We start from the raw sequence: 14,648 nt of genomic DNA, 5'->3' as shown, positions 1-14,648 counted from the left end.
TTAGTGCCGTAGGGGAGAGAGATTTTTAAGACAGAAATGGAGATATTACCAATTCTGTATTTACAAGAGGACTGCTTGATTGATTAGATGGCATCTAATGATGGCAGGGAAACAAAAAACAACATAGAGAAAAAAAGCATAAGGAAATAAGTGGTTAGAATGCCATTAAGGGAGGAAACTATGCAAGTATCTACATAAATAATAAGAGCTTTGGGACTGGGCAAAATTCTAGAATTGTGCAGTCTACAACAGCTTAGTTCTCTGGAGGATCTGGAAAGGATCATAGACCAGGTAAGAGAATTCATTAGATAATGACAACTATCAAGCTCACTATTCTAATCTAAGCTGACAGTTCTGTCAAAAAGTGAAAGTAAACAAGACATTTGTCTATTGTGCCTAAGAAGAGACAAGATTCCAAGAGCTTTGGAATCATACCTGAAAGACTGAACCCATGCCCTTAAATTTATTGGGAGCGTATTAGGTCCATGTACCCTTTCAACCCAATAAACCAAAGAGAAAGCTTGAAGCTCCAAAAGAAATTTTGAAAAGTTGTACGCAGAGAACAGCTATAAAATTATTGCCAGATTAGTTGATTAACCTTCTTCATAACTAGCAACATGCTGCACTTGAAGAAATACACAAATGAACAGCGTTCAAAATGGAGCAAGTACAAGATAGCAGCATTGTCTGTGTCTCCCACGGACTGTGAGCATTAAGCAGGCTGCTATTATTGAGCTTCAGATAAATTTCACTGGTATTTAAAACATTTTGAAAGGTTTGGAGAACTGGTTTGGATTATTGGAAATCAAGATGGTAGTGAACATTCTCACAAAGAATTAATGCACAAGCCCTCTCAGGAATGCAATAGCTTTCTTCCCCAAGGCCAATTTTCCCACTTCCTTTCTTCCTATTCACTTCATATTTATTGTTTATGATTGCTTTATAAAGGTATTAAAAAAATAGTTATGTTGTCTATCAAAGTAGGAATGATCTATTTCTTGACTTGATTAGTAAGAATGCTCTGCAAATTCAATACAAAGAGGGTGGAAAGAGAACAAAGATATGCACATCACATAGGATGGGCGAGTCCAACCCACTGCCCATATACTGCTTGCAGCCTGGCACAGCTCTGCAGCCACTGGCACCATGCCATCATGGAGGTGGCTCATCCTGGTGTCTCAGCACTAATCAGCCCTGTGAATCCCATCCAGGATGAAACTAGGGTATTGGAATGGCGCAGTGCAGTGCCATCTCACTTGATGGCAAATAAGTTTATGCACTTTGGTATATTGGCTAAACACAGTCCTGTGAACAGCAAAAAATACTTAGCTGTGTTTTCCATTTTGATACAGGAATTCAAGAGTAGGATTTGAGATTGAAGAACAAATCATCAATTTTTTGGTTTATTTGTGACTCCATTTTCAGTCAACATAAATATATCATCTACAAATTTTCTAATTGAATGTTTAGAGTTGCAATCAAAAAGCTGATCATGTCTCTCTACTGGACTTTTATAAGCCTTCTCTTACCAGAGAGATAAATACTCCTTACTTCACAACCACACCTTATTTGTGCCATTTCTTTCTGGCAGTATGTGCATTTGTGAACAACTATTGTCAAGGATGCAATACAGGAAGAGTAAAATTTCATCAAAAATCACTAACACCTTGTTAACTCACTAAGAATCACAGCCACTGCCATTGAACTGGACTGAGACATTAGTTTCACAAAAAAAGAGTCAAATATCCCACAACTTTTATGGTTTTGTCCCTTTCTTTCTTATATGTATTAATTAAAAAACAAAACAAAACATTAAAAATTAAAATAAGTTTTGTTACTTTATATTAACTATAAATATGTTAACAATATTTTATACTTTATGAAGGCTACCCCAGAAGTAATTTTCTTGTTTTATTATGTTGGCCCACAACATCAAATGTGGATGTTGATGGTATGGCAGAAGATGGTAAACCTTCCCACCAATATTGGATTACATTTTCTTGTTGTGCAACAGATGGCAGCAGAGCTACCTACACTGGTAAATCTTCACAAGTATGGCATGTAGGCTCTTATTCATCCCTGGCAAAAGTACACAGCTAATGATGGTGACTGTATGGAAAAGTAGTGCTTTGTAGCTCAGCATTTGCTCTATCAAGCAGTGTTATTGTGCTTTTTGTATCTACTGTAGTTTCCACAGAAATAAATGGGAAGCATTACTTTTGGAGTGGCCTATGAAGTCCAAGACAATTCACAGAATCATAGAATCCCAAGGTTGGAAAAGACCTACAAGATCTAGTCCAACCATCCCCCCATTACCATTGCTAACACAAGCTACTAAACCATATCTTGTAGCTCCTCTTTCATTTAATGTGGCCCAGGATACCATGACATAGGATAATCCAGCTGTTCACCAACAACAAACAGCATCTCTCTTTCCCTGCTTTGCACTGCAAATGCCTCTTAGATGCCCTCTTGCTCCTCATCTTAAGTGCTAACTTGTTATAAGGACAGAAATCTCAATTGTTACTTTAGTCTGCTGTGGCCCACTCATTTGCCTTTGCTAAAACATTTGAAATAAGGATGCTTTTGTTTAAGGCTGCAAACCTGATTGTTCAATTCAGTTATGAAGAAGGTGATCAAGTTCATTACAAGTTTGAATGACATTAAGAAATGGTATGTTGGAATATAGTCTTCTGTCTCCAGCAGTGGTAAAGTCTTGCTTCAAGAAATCGCCATTTTAGTCTTTCTACCTAATCTCCTCAGGACAGAAAAAAAAAAGTAATTTTCCTACACCAGTTCTGCAAAAGAGTGACTTAATTGCAGCTGTCCCTTCAGCATCTAATCCCATTCGCTTCACCACTGAGGGTGAAGTCACACTGATTTCCAGCATTCCTCAAACATCCTTTCCCAGACCATTCTTGACAAATTTTTCAGTCTCAGTCACTGCCTTTGTGCAATTTTGGTGTCCTGCCTTCTGTGATCCATAGTCTGCAGTGAAGAAAAGTTGATATTCTGCCTCATTTACTGGAATATTAATATTTGGAATGTTTCTTCAAATCATTTATGTGCTAGTGTCACAACAAAATTTCTACTTCTGTTTGGTTTACAAGTGGCTGCCCATTTGTATCGTTACGCCCTACAGCAATGATGCTGTGTGCAAACATATTTCCTTTATAGAGTTATTACTGGCTGGCCCAAACTAATGAGCTGTTTTCCACTGCATTGCATTTCAACAGATATTCAAGCACGACAGACACTGGTCTATCTTATTAAGTTAACAGTTTACATTTTTTCATGGCAAAATTAACTCACATTAAAACTAAATTTTCTTTTTAGTTTAAAAGTTGATTAACAATAAGAAATATTAACTTTTGAGTCTGTTAGTGTTTTTCACTGTATGAATAAACTTGTTTCAAATAGAGATCCCCAGTCCACTGTTGTCAGCACCTTAAACCAGTACATTCCAGCCTAAAGATGACTAGTATATGGACACGCTCTTCATATTTCCATTCAATACATTAAGAAACCCATAATATTTCTAAATTTTCTGATTCCTGTGTCTGAAAGAAGTCAAAAACTCTTCTACTTCCCACAAGGAAATCACCTCAGAATAGCAGGAAAGAAACAGCCATCTGAGAATTATTTTACAGCGCTTCAGTGTATCTTGACATGTTTTTAAAGTAGCTTTAAGTGTTTGTAGAAAGCACTGCATGAACAAAGGAAGGAAATGGAAATACTGCAAGAAGACATTTTCCTTACAAACAGAGAACTGAGTGCAATCTAGTTTTAGTACACATTTTAAAAGCTTGAAAAACAACATATCAGAAATGCAAATGTATACAATATGTTTAAAGACAAATATAATGCAATTGGATTGGGTAGCAGCTAAATCAGGAAATTGACTGTAATTATAGTTTATTTTATGAGAATATAATATAATTGTAAGGCTGTTGAAAGAGCAGCTCATATATATCAATATTACTAGATTAAGACATTATGTTCTTTACATGGAATTCTGCTCTCGGGCCCTGAGGCAAAGTGGAAGGGAGGGAGGCAATAGTAAAATAGCCCCACAGAGCACAAGAGCAAGCAATACTGCCAGCATAGTTTGGGGCAGGGAAGCAGAATGAAGGAACCAGAGTATCATTTCAAAATGGAGTGCCATGACAGCATGGAATAAAGTGGCTGCTTGGGACCTACTACACTTCCTTTCTTTTAACAGGTTGAATAAGAGTGTATACAGACATTCATGTTCAGCCTGGGCTGGAGGATGAAGTTACATAAAGATCTTACGGTATACTTGGAGCTTGGAGAAGCAAAAGTAGGGCTATTTCCTTAGTGCTCATCTGTTGCAGAGAATAGGATTTGGCGCCGTGAATTAAGAGATTGCTAATACCAGTCCCTGAAAGCAAGAAAAATGATACTTGTAGTCTCACCTGGACATTAAAATGAACTGGATTAGTACATAAGTCCCAAGAATTTCAATTAAATTTGTGGTAAATAGGTAAATAAATACATGAGATAAAAATTCTCTCTCAACTAAGAAAACTAGTGAAATACAATGGTGGTGATAAGCTACGGAGTCAGATTGGATGTGTTTTCTCATATGGCCTACTGAACAGTAGGAGAAGACTATTTTGGACATAGTCCAAGTAGCATGCCAAGCAGAACAAAAAAGATGTGAGCTGAAGGAATGTTAGGAGATGAGTGATTGTGGTAACATCAGTTATAAGATATGTACAGAATGCATGCTGCAAGAAGAGTTAGTGTGATTTCAAGAGTGGATTAGAACTAGGTCTTGGGAAGATGTAAATGCAGTGGCTGATCTATTCTGATGACAAAAGTACTGTCACTGGATAAAATAAGAATGAGAAATTGGGCCACAGAGATATAAAGTATTCTTGTGACAAACTAGGAATCAAATAGGTTTTATATACATTCTCTTAAATTAGGTTTTCCAAATCAACTAGAGTGTGATTACAGATCTGATATTAATAGACTACTCAAACATTTCTTAAAATGCTACTAAACACTTTGTAAAGGTGGCAGCCCACAGCAGAATTATATTTAAAACATCTGCAAAATCCTTTCAGAAGTACAATCCAGAAGTAAAAAAAAAAAACAAAAAAACAAAACACACACAACAAAAAGCAGTCATTGCACAGGTATGTTTGTGGTGCTGTATCCATCCATTTACTTATGTTTAGCTGAACTTTACCTTACTCTACTTCTAGATAACAGATGTGCAGGCAAATGTTCTAGAATACCTTTCCAATTCTGCATTAGACTAAGACAAGAGATAGCCAGGCAACAAATCTGTGAGTTATCAGACAAATTAAAAACTTACTTTTACCAGCAGTTGAAAAGGCATTCTCTTTTCCTCTTCAGGATTTCTAGCATATTAGAGATTTTTCAGTAAATATATAATGCACTGGGTGGTATATTAAAGACCTCTGTAATGTATTCATTTTCCTTAAACAAAAAAATGTTGAATGTTAGATTCATACATTCTAAAGAGCTGTGTGATCCTTACTCAAACCCTAAACATTTAGCTTGTCATTTAAGTTATAATATAGTATGGACTATGCAGTCTTGACAAAGATATAGGTGATCAGTATCCAAGTTCTGCCACAGAGGCACACACTGATACTTGCAATAGAAATATGAAGAAAAAACAAAACAAAACAAACAAACCAAATTCAATTAGAAAAAGCCCAAAAATTCAGAATCTTTCAGGCAACATCTCCATCAGTAACCATTTTTGCCTACCCATCAAGGTGCTTAAATGTTCATTCTACACTGTGGAAGAAACAAGCCAGCAGGTAGGAAAGTGCTTGGCCTTCACAGGTGTAATTATTACTGAGTAAAATACCTAACCTCTGCCCTGTTCTCTGTCTTCCCTCTCTCCTGCTGGCAGCATAAGCTTTTGTCCTCACAGTAAACAGCCATTCCAACAGTTTCTCAAAGTATCTTACAAATACTTTATTTTACAGCCTTTACCCAATTATAAACCATTATGAATATTTTAATATTTAATTATTTCATGTAATTACCAAGTCCTTATGGCTCTCCTTTGTGTGATGTGATCATTGCATTCACTCATTTGCTTATTTATGTTGAAATGATGGCAGAGATGAACAGCAGTACCCATTGTTCTGTAATCTCATCACCTCATACAAACTAATTCAGGTCAGGCTGCAACACATTTGGATGCTCTTTCAAAACACAAAGAGGGGTTGCTCTAGGTTAAGTTGGTGATGTGCAGCTTGATAATTCATCTAATGTAACTTAACTGCACACAGACTGGAAGATGCTAGATTGCTGAAGAGACTGCTCATGAAATTAAGTGGATTCCAGCTCCTGACCAAATTCTACTTCCTCAGAAGAGTTTTTTTTTTTACCAGGTAATATCATTATCAAAGAATCATAGAATGGCCTGAGTTGAAAAGGACCACAATGATCTTCCAGTTTCAGCCCAGTACCCTCAACCTTTCTTCATAGGAGAGGTTCTCCAGCCCTCTGATCATCTTAGTGGTCCTCCTCTGGACCCATTCCATGAGCTCCACATCCTTCATATGCTGGGAGCCCCAGGCCTGGATGCAGTACTGCAGTTGGGGCCTCACATGAGCTGAGTACAGGGGACAATCTTCCTGCTGGCCACCCTCTTTTAATGCAACCCAGAACACAGTTGGCATTCCTGGCTGCAAGCACACATTGCAGGCTCATGTCCAGCTTCTCGTCCACCAGGGCCCCTACATCCTTCTCCACAGGGATGATCTCAGAGAGATCTTCCCCATTCTGTATGAATACCTGGGATTGCCCTGACCCAAGTGCAGCACCCTGCACTTGGCCGTATTGAACCTCATTAGGCTTTCATGGGCCTGCTTCTCCAGCCTGTCCAGGTCCCTCTGCATGGCCTTAAGAAATGTATCAAAACTTGCTACTCCCACGAAGATCCAGAATACCTGTGGAAGTAGGTGCTGTCTGCAATGAGAAAGGGTACCAGAATGTGTTCCAAAGCCTGAATGAGATCACTCTTTTAACCACATACTCAAAATACTGTCTGAAATGTACATAAAACCTCTTAAAGGGCTTCAAGTTGCTCTGCACTGCAGATTTAAATACAGAGAACTAGCCCCTCTAGTCTGCTCTGTTAATGTGGAAGTATGTTCCAGAAGCTAAAAGCAAGGGAGAAGGAAGAACAGGGAGATCTGCTTCTCTTCCAGATCCTCAGCTCACCCATCTATTCCTGTAATGTCACAAATTTTCTATTCCACTGAAATTTTTGAACTGCTCTAATCTTTCGACCTTTTTCATTTGGTGTTTTCCAGCCTTTCTTTCACTTGGCAGTTTTTTTGCCAACTGTTTTTAAATGGTCTTAAAAAATAGTTCATTCGTTTTGTTGTTCTTAGAGACAGTTGTTTGTTTTCTAAAGAATAGATTGCGGCCCCCTAGCTGCAGCAGTACTCCATATTCATAATTATGTATGGAATGAACACAGTGTCACAACTAGGAAGCCGTGTGTTTTATAATGGAATTGCAGTCCATCAATAAGACATGCAGCTCTAGATTGTGGAAACATTGTTGATGAACGGTTAAAAAGAATGTGATTGCTATTAGATATTTTAAGACTATGCCAGAGAACACAATGTAAACTTTTCAGCTAAGCAAGGACCAGCAAATGAGCTTGGGTGGATGTTTGTTATTGTTTATATCCAACCCAAATCTACCCTCTTTGAGCTTGAAACCTTTACTCCCTGTTCTATCATAACAAGGGGAAAAGGTTTCAAGATCAAAGCAGGTAGATTTAGGTTGGATATAAGGAAAAAGTCCTCTACAGTGAGGGTGGTGAAGCACTGGAACAGGTTGGCCAGTGATGTGGTTAATTGGCCTCCCTTGGAGACTTTCAAGGCGAGGCTGGGTCAGGTCCTGGGCAACCTGATGCAGCTGTGGTGCCCCTGGTCAGTGCAGGGGAGCTGGACAAGATGGCTTTCAGAGGCCCCTTCCAACTCTTAGCATTCTATGACTCTATGATTTATTCAGATATTCTTATAATAGTAATGTGAATCTTAAGATAAATTAAAAATAAAAATCAGTCTTGCACAATATCTGCCCTCCATGCAAGCGAAGTTATACAAAATATAAATGAACACAAATTATATGTTTTAACAGAAACAATGCTTTTAGATGTGTTAGTTAGATGTCGTTTTGGTGGCTCTGCTTTATAGCCATGCCAAACAAATGCTACAAGCTGAGAGAAAGTAATGCTTAGAAGAGTAAAATCACAGAACACAATGAAACATATTTGCAGATGAGAGAGAAAAATCAGTATTTGGAAGTTGTGATGATGACTGGAACAATTTTCATGTTCAGAGATTTACTGCAAGATTCAGCACAGCTAGAAAGGGACAGCTAGAAAGGAACAAGTCGTTAAGGCACACAGGTAGGAAGCACATACTGCAATTCATTGTGAATCTGCAAAACAGAAAAATGTGCTGTGTAAGTATTCCTGATATCTAATAAGGGAACCAGGAACTGTAGGAACACACAGGCAATTAGGTTAGCCTTGTTATAACAGGAATCATAGAACCTACAAGATCAATTAGAAGCAGTAGCCACATTTTTAAATTTAAGTGGCTTAAGACAGCTGAGATCATGTTCCTGAAAGTACATATACATATGTACTTTATTGAATTATTCAGTTTATATTTAATAACTTCATAAGCACAGATTTAAGAGGACCTGAGGGGTCTGAAGCTCAGAAAACACAGGACCAGTTCACAGATGAAGATCATTTGAAAGCCAGGCAAATACAAACAAAAGGAGAATATGTATTCACACATATGTACACATATAAATACATTGTATATATAGACATATATACTAATGCCCAAGAAACAGAGGCAAAAAGAAAGTACAAGTTATACGTGCCTTGAAAAATAACACAAAAATGCAGTTCGTTTTAAAACTGTCCTTATTCCATAGACAATAGGCTAAACATCATGAATGTTTGCAATAGAGCACTATTCTTTCCAGTTCCATTTGCTCCTGATTCCATTTGATTCCTGATCCCAAAACCAATGGCAGTGAACAATTTTTACTTCTCTAATTTACTTCTCTAAAACCAATTTTGGAGAGAAAAGCTTACGAGTAGAAGCGGGCAGCAATGGTTTAGTTGATTTCAATAATACAATTTTGATTTATACCAGCTGAAAGTGTTCATCTTCATGCTTAACTTCTGTTTTGCATAACTTTATATTAGCACAAAGCAACTTAGTTCAAGTCTGAAATAGAAATTTTATGGTAATGGCTGCTTTTGAAGTAGTTCATGTTTGTTCTAAATGACCAGATACAAGCAGTTCCCAAATGTAACTTTGAACATTCAAAGTAAAGAAAGAGGTATTATCTACTGATGCCAGCAGATGTGCAAAACCACAAGTGATTTGCAATGAAAATTGACTGGGTTTCATTATCAGCCTATGGGTCAGGGAAAGCTCAGCTCCACAGTAGAACATAATTAAAGAATTGCAAAATAAGGCTGGAAACAATTTTGAGAAGGCTTTTATGCCACCCTTTGTCCAAAGGCAAAATCAACCATGTCATTTGTGACACAGATTTGTCAAATGTATTATTATTAAAGACCTGCAGTGTGAGAGACTGCACACATTACAGTAAAAAGCATTTCCTAATTTCCCTTTGTTTTTTCCCCTGCTGTTTGAGATCACTCATGTGAAAGACATGGAGAGAAAAAGATCTGCATCCTCTCTGCAGCAACCTTCAATATAGGTAAAAATCAGTTCAAATTAAGGGGGAAAAAAAGAAAAGAAAAAAGGAGAAAAAAAGGGGAAAAAAAGAGCTTGTTTTCTGGTTAAAAATATCTGTTAGAAAAGATTTATCATAAAAAAACGATTGCTGAGTAAACCAACATTTCTCTTACAAAATGTAAGTTTTGTGTAGAAAACTCAGATAGATAAGCTCATAGAAAAATAAACTGCTGTTTCATTCAAGAAAAGTGAAACTTCACTTTTTACCTTTTTTCCTCTAATGATTATTGCCTTTCTCTATCTCATTAAATCACTGTGTTGTTCCCACTTGCTACATTGCAGGGATGAAAGCGTGTATCCTTAATCATCACTATCTCTGCATCCTCTCATTAATTTTTCAGTAGGTAACCAAGACCATTCCAAAAAGGGAGGAAACAATCATCCAGTGTTCATGAGGGGGCTATATTTTAGCCAGATTTCCATCTCTACATTTTAATTCCTTTGAGAGATCCCATTCACTGGTTTTGTTGGCAGCAAAGAAAACCAAGTATTAGTATTTCTCCTTTTTATATTAATATGCGTATACTATCTTTTTAAAAGCTCTATTTTACAACTGTTTTCCATCTCACATCCAGGCCCTAAAACTTGAAAGATCAAGTCAGACCTTTTTTCTTAATATGTTCATAAATTTAATTTTTATTAGAGTATGGATGTTTTGAGATCTTAATTAAAATAAAAGTCATGTTATATTCACAGTTTACTTTAAATGACAACTACAGGTGTTTTGTAGCACTGACTGTGGTTAGCAGTCTGAAACTTCTTGCCCCTCCCACTTTTGCTCTTTGAAATGCTTATTTTAAGTCATTTTACCACAGGAAATGAAATCTCTTAACTCCCATGCAGATGTCCAGAGCTATATAACTGAAAAAGGTGTTCTTACTTTGAAGATGGCATTTACCTTCTTGCTGTTATTCTTCTTTGAATAGTTTTATCCAGAAGCAAGGAGGCATTCAGCCTTTGTGCTTTGCCTTTCATTTCACACTCTAGTACAGTTGCTGACACACCCACCACACATTTGAAGTGAAAAGTGATAATCAGGTAAGTGGTATGCAATCGTGTTGTTGGCACATAAAAAACAAAAGTAAAGGTGTGTCTCTGTTATCTTTGAGATCCATAAAAGGGAGAAAACCTTGCCATTAGAACTACTGTGCATTTGTTCTGGGTCAAACTCTAAGCTAATGTTTCCTTGAGCATACTGACTTCATGGTGCAGAATAGCTGGAGGGCAGCTTGGCACAACACTTACCTTGCATCTCTTCCTACCCGCACAGAAGCTTCTCTTGTGTGACACTTGCTGAAATATCTTGCAATAGATACAGTCAGAGGTATTTACTTCTGCTTCAGTTCAGCAGTAATTGCCACCTCTTGTTTCTCCTCCATGAATCTCTGCCAGCTGAAGTGCATCTGGCTTTTCTTATCCTCTCAAATTGCATAACATGAGCCACTGCTATGCAGATAGTCTAAGTATCTGCAAAAACTGGAGTTGGAAACTGGCAGTGTTTCTGTCTAGATCAATGTCATTTGGTAAGGGCACTTGGTTCAACACTCCTGGCATGACCAGGCAGCCTGTCCACAATTTCCAGAGGCAGACAACCATATTATATCTGGCTCACCACACCTAGCATCTTCAGGAAGGCATCTGAGCCTACAGCCCTTGGTTTGTACCTCTCAGCTGGCAGCCAGCCTGGGCTCTGCATGCTGGTGGTTGAGACATTCAGCTGGTGGCTGATTGATTCAGCAGTCTGAGTAATTTAGGTCAGAAGGGACCTGAAAGCCATGCTCACTTCAAAGTTAGATCAGATTGCTCAGGCTGTTTTCCAACTGAGCACTGAAAATCTCCAAGGATGAGAATGGATGCTACAGCCTGCCTGGGCAATCTGTCCCAATGCTTATTGCTGAGGTAAAAAAAAAAGTTCTTTCCCTCAGTGTTGGTCATGATGCATTTACCTTATTTTAACTTGTGCAATCACATCTTGTGCTTCAACTCTACACTTCTGAGAAGAATATTGTTTTCTTTCTGAAACTCTTTTTTTTCCTGGCTAAGCAAGGTCAGACCATGTGTGCAGGGCTGTGGTCCCTCTCATTCTCTATGCTGTGCTCTTCATACTTTTTAGATGCTTATGCTGGGTGGTGCGAGGGTTTGAAACTGGGCAGAGTACTCCAAGTGTGGTCTTCTAATGCTAAGTAGTGGGATTACTCACTTCCCTTGATTTTCTGGTTATGTCGTAGGACAGCACTGTTTCATTGCAGCTAGATATCTTTGCTAACATTTACACTGCAGACGGCATGAGAGGAATATCAGCAGAAGGATGGCATTTATAACTTGGAACCACTAGAACAGAAAATTTCTAGTCTACTGAAGCTCCAAATGAACTGTTTTCTTTTTCCTTTCCAAAGACAGTAAGACCGGTTGTAGTCATGTGTACACGCCTTTCTCAACTGCAATAAGAGCTCTAGTTTTCACTTACCAGTGTTTAGGTCTAGAAGACACTCCCAAATGGAGTCTTAAAACTGGAACAACTGAAGTAGTTTCCAACTTGAAGCTTGATGCAGGTGCTTAGCATGTCTTCTCAACTGATAAGTCAACAAGATTTTCCCATCTTTTCACAACTTACAAAATGCCAGACCCGAGCTGTTTCTGAGATTAGTAGCAAGAAACTTCAGCTGGTGCTGCTTGAACATGGTTCCCTCCAAATTGCTCCACAGAGGAGATCACAGCTCAGTTGCTTCCCTTGAAATTACTTCCTTTTGCAACCACTGAAATGGAAAAAGAAAGGAAAAAAACAAAACAAACAAACAAACAAACAAAAAAAAACCAACAACCACAAATGATAGGAAGTAGATGTTCTCTACTTATTCATCTTATTCATTCTTTTCAATTTAAGCTTGAGGTTTGAGTTTTGAAACTTTCTTCAGGCGCCAGCAAGTCTTAGAATCCGCTACTTTGTAAATCAAGTCTTTTAGTAGTTAATAGACCTTCTATACTAAGGAGATTTTTCATGTATTATTTATCATAAATAAATAAATAATGGTTTAATTTTTCCACTTGAGATAAATCTATTTGGTGTCACACCAGCTCCAGTAGGAAAAACTGGAAGAAAATGTTTCAGTAAAGCACAGTCCTCTTGCTCCTGGGATTAAAGTTTTGGTCTGTACACAGCGTTTCTATGGTGCTCAGTTTACTTTTGCTTGTTGTAGTTGAACCATATGGACTTTGTTACCTAAGTGTTGGGGGAATGTTCTTTAGTTATGTTTTGTTGAAGTTTTACAAATGTGTTGTTTCTTTGTGTTGTTTCAATGTTCTTCTGCTATACTTTTCTCATGGCAAATTCTAAAGAACTAATGGACAAATTTTTGGATACCAGACAGTCACGTCAAGAAAATTTGGGAGGAATTAATGTAAACAGCCCAAAGAACATCACATTTAGATTCTCTGGATTTTTATTTTTTTTTAATTAATTTTAGAAATTTTGCACATAGCTAAGGTAAATAGTGCATTAACAAGTTTTCCACTAAGCTTTCCCAGTTGTATTCTGTTGTGTCACAGAAGCAAATGCTTGTTGGCGATATTGATTTTTAATGATCCCTATCCTGAACGACCTCTCTTTGAGATGCAAAATGAAACAATTTTTCCAGTTTCAGAACTTCTATAAGCACACAGTTGCACTTAGAGCTCTCCAAATGACTGAAAAGCAGATTTTTATTTTTTTTTTGCTCCAGGTACACATCCCAGAGACCTATTTATCCAAACAAATTAAAGCAATCATGCACTTTAGGGCTTAGTCAAATCTGAGAGCAAACTACCATCAGCTTGGCTGCTGAGCCTGCAGAACACTTCTGCACAGTGAACATCCTCAAGGGCTCTTAATAGCGTTCTCCAACAACAACAACAAAAAAGGTAGATATTCTCAAACACATTTTCTTTTCCTAGTATTTTATGGGAAACCTTGCTCCCAGAAAGTCCTTCAGCATAAGCAACAGTATAAGCAACACTTTGGCAGTTAATTCTATTGAATATAGCTCCTAAGCAATATAAATAGCCTTAATCATAATATACTTCTTTGCGGAATTATAAAACTGCAGCTTATACAACTTACTCAGCCCAGGTCATAATAAAACTACAAAGTTGTTATATCACCATTTGACTGAATTTCATGAAGAGAAAGAAGAAAAAAACCAACCCTATAAATGTGTTAAGGGTACATGAGAGTCAAATCAGTTGCTTCAGCTCTTTTATAATTTTTTCCTCCATGTGAAAAAATAATATGTCAGATAACACAGTCTCTATTTTTCCTGAACATACGTTGTTCTCTCTTCTTTTCTGTCATCCAGATTCACCTGCTCTGAAAACACAACTTTGGAAAATGGTATACTACCACTCAGTTCTTTTTGTTTCACCTTTAGAAGTGTGAGAGCTTTCTCTGCATCTTCTGAGACAAATGAAGGCTCCTCCAAATCCACCTGAGGCCAAAAAGAGATTTTACCATTAATGTTACTGGGTTATAAGTATTACCTCTGTGTATAGAGCTTACTCACCTTATCAGCTTATTTACTTCCCTGTCCTCCTCAGCTGCTCTTTTCTCCCTCATCAGTGTAGGCAAATCCAAGGCGCTCTACTATGCCTAGAAAATGAGGACACACTAAATAATGAATAATGTAAAATTTCACTTGTTTTCACTGTGTAGGCAGAATATAGAAATATCACTGAATATGTTTTGTTGCAGATAACCCATCTGTTAAAATGTTTAGGGCAAAACAGAGTCCAGCAGAATTATAGTCTCAGCGAACTGCATAGCTTCTTTTGATAGCTTTGGAATAAATACCA

The sequence above is a fragment of the Coturnix japonica genome, chromosome 2 (assembly GCF_001577835.2).
Source record: "Coturnix japonica isolate 7356 chromosome 2, Coturnix japonica 2.1, whole genome shotgun sequence".
NCBI classification, from domain to species: domain Eukaryota; kingdom Metazoa; phylum Chordata; class Aves; order Galliformes; family Phasianidae; genus Coturnix; species Coturnix japonica.
This window is presented reverse-complemented; position numbering follows the sequence as displayed.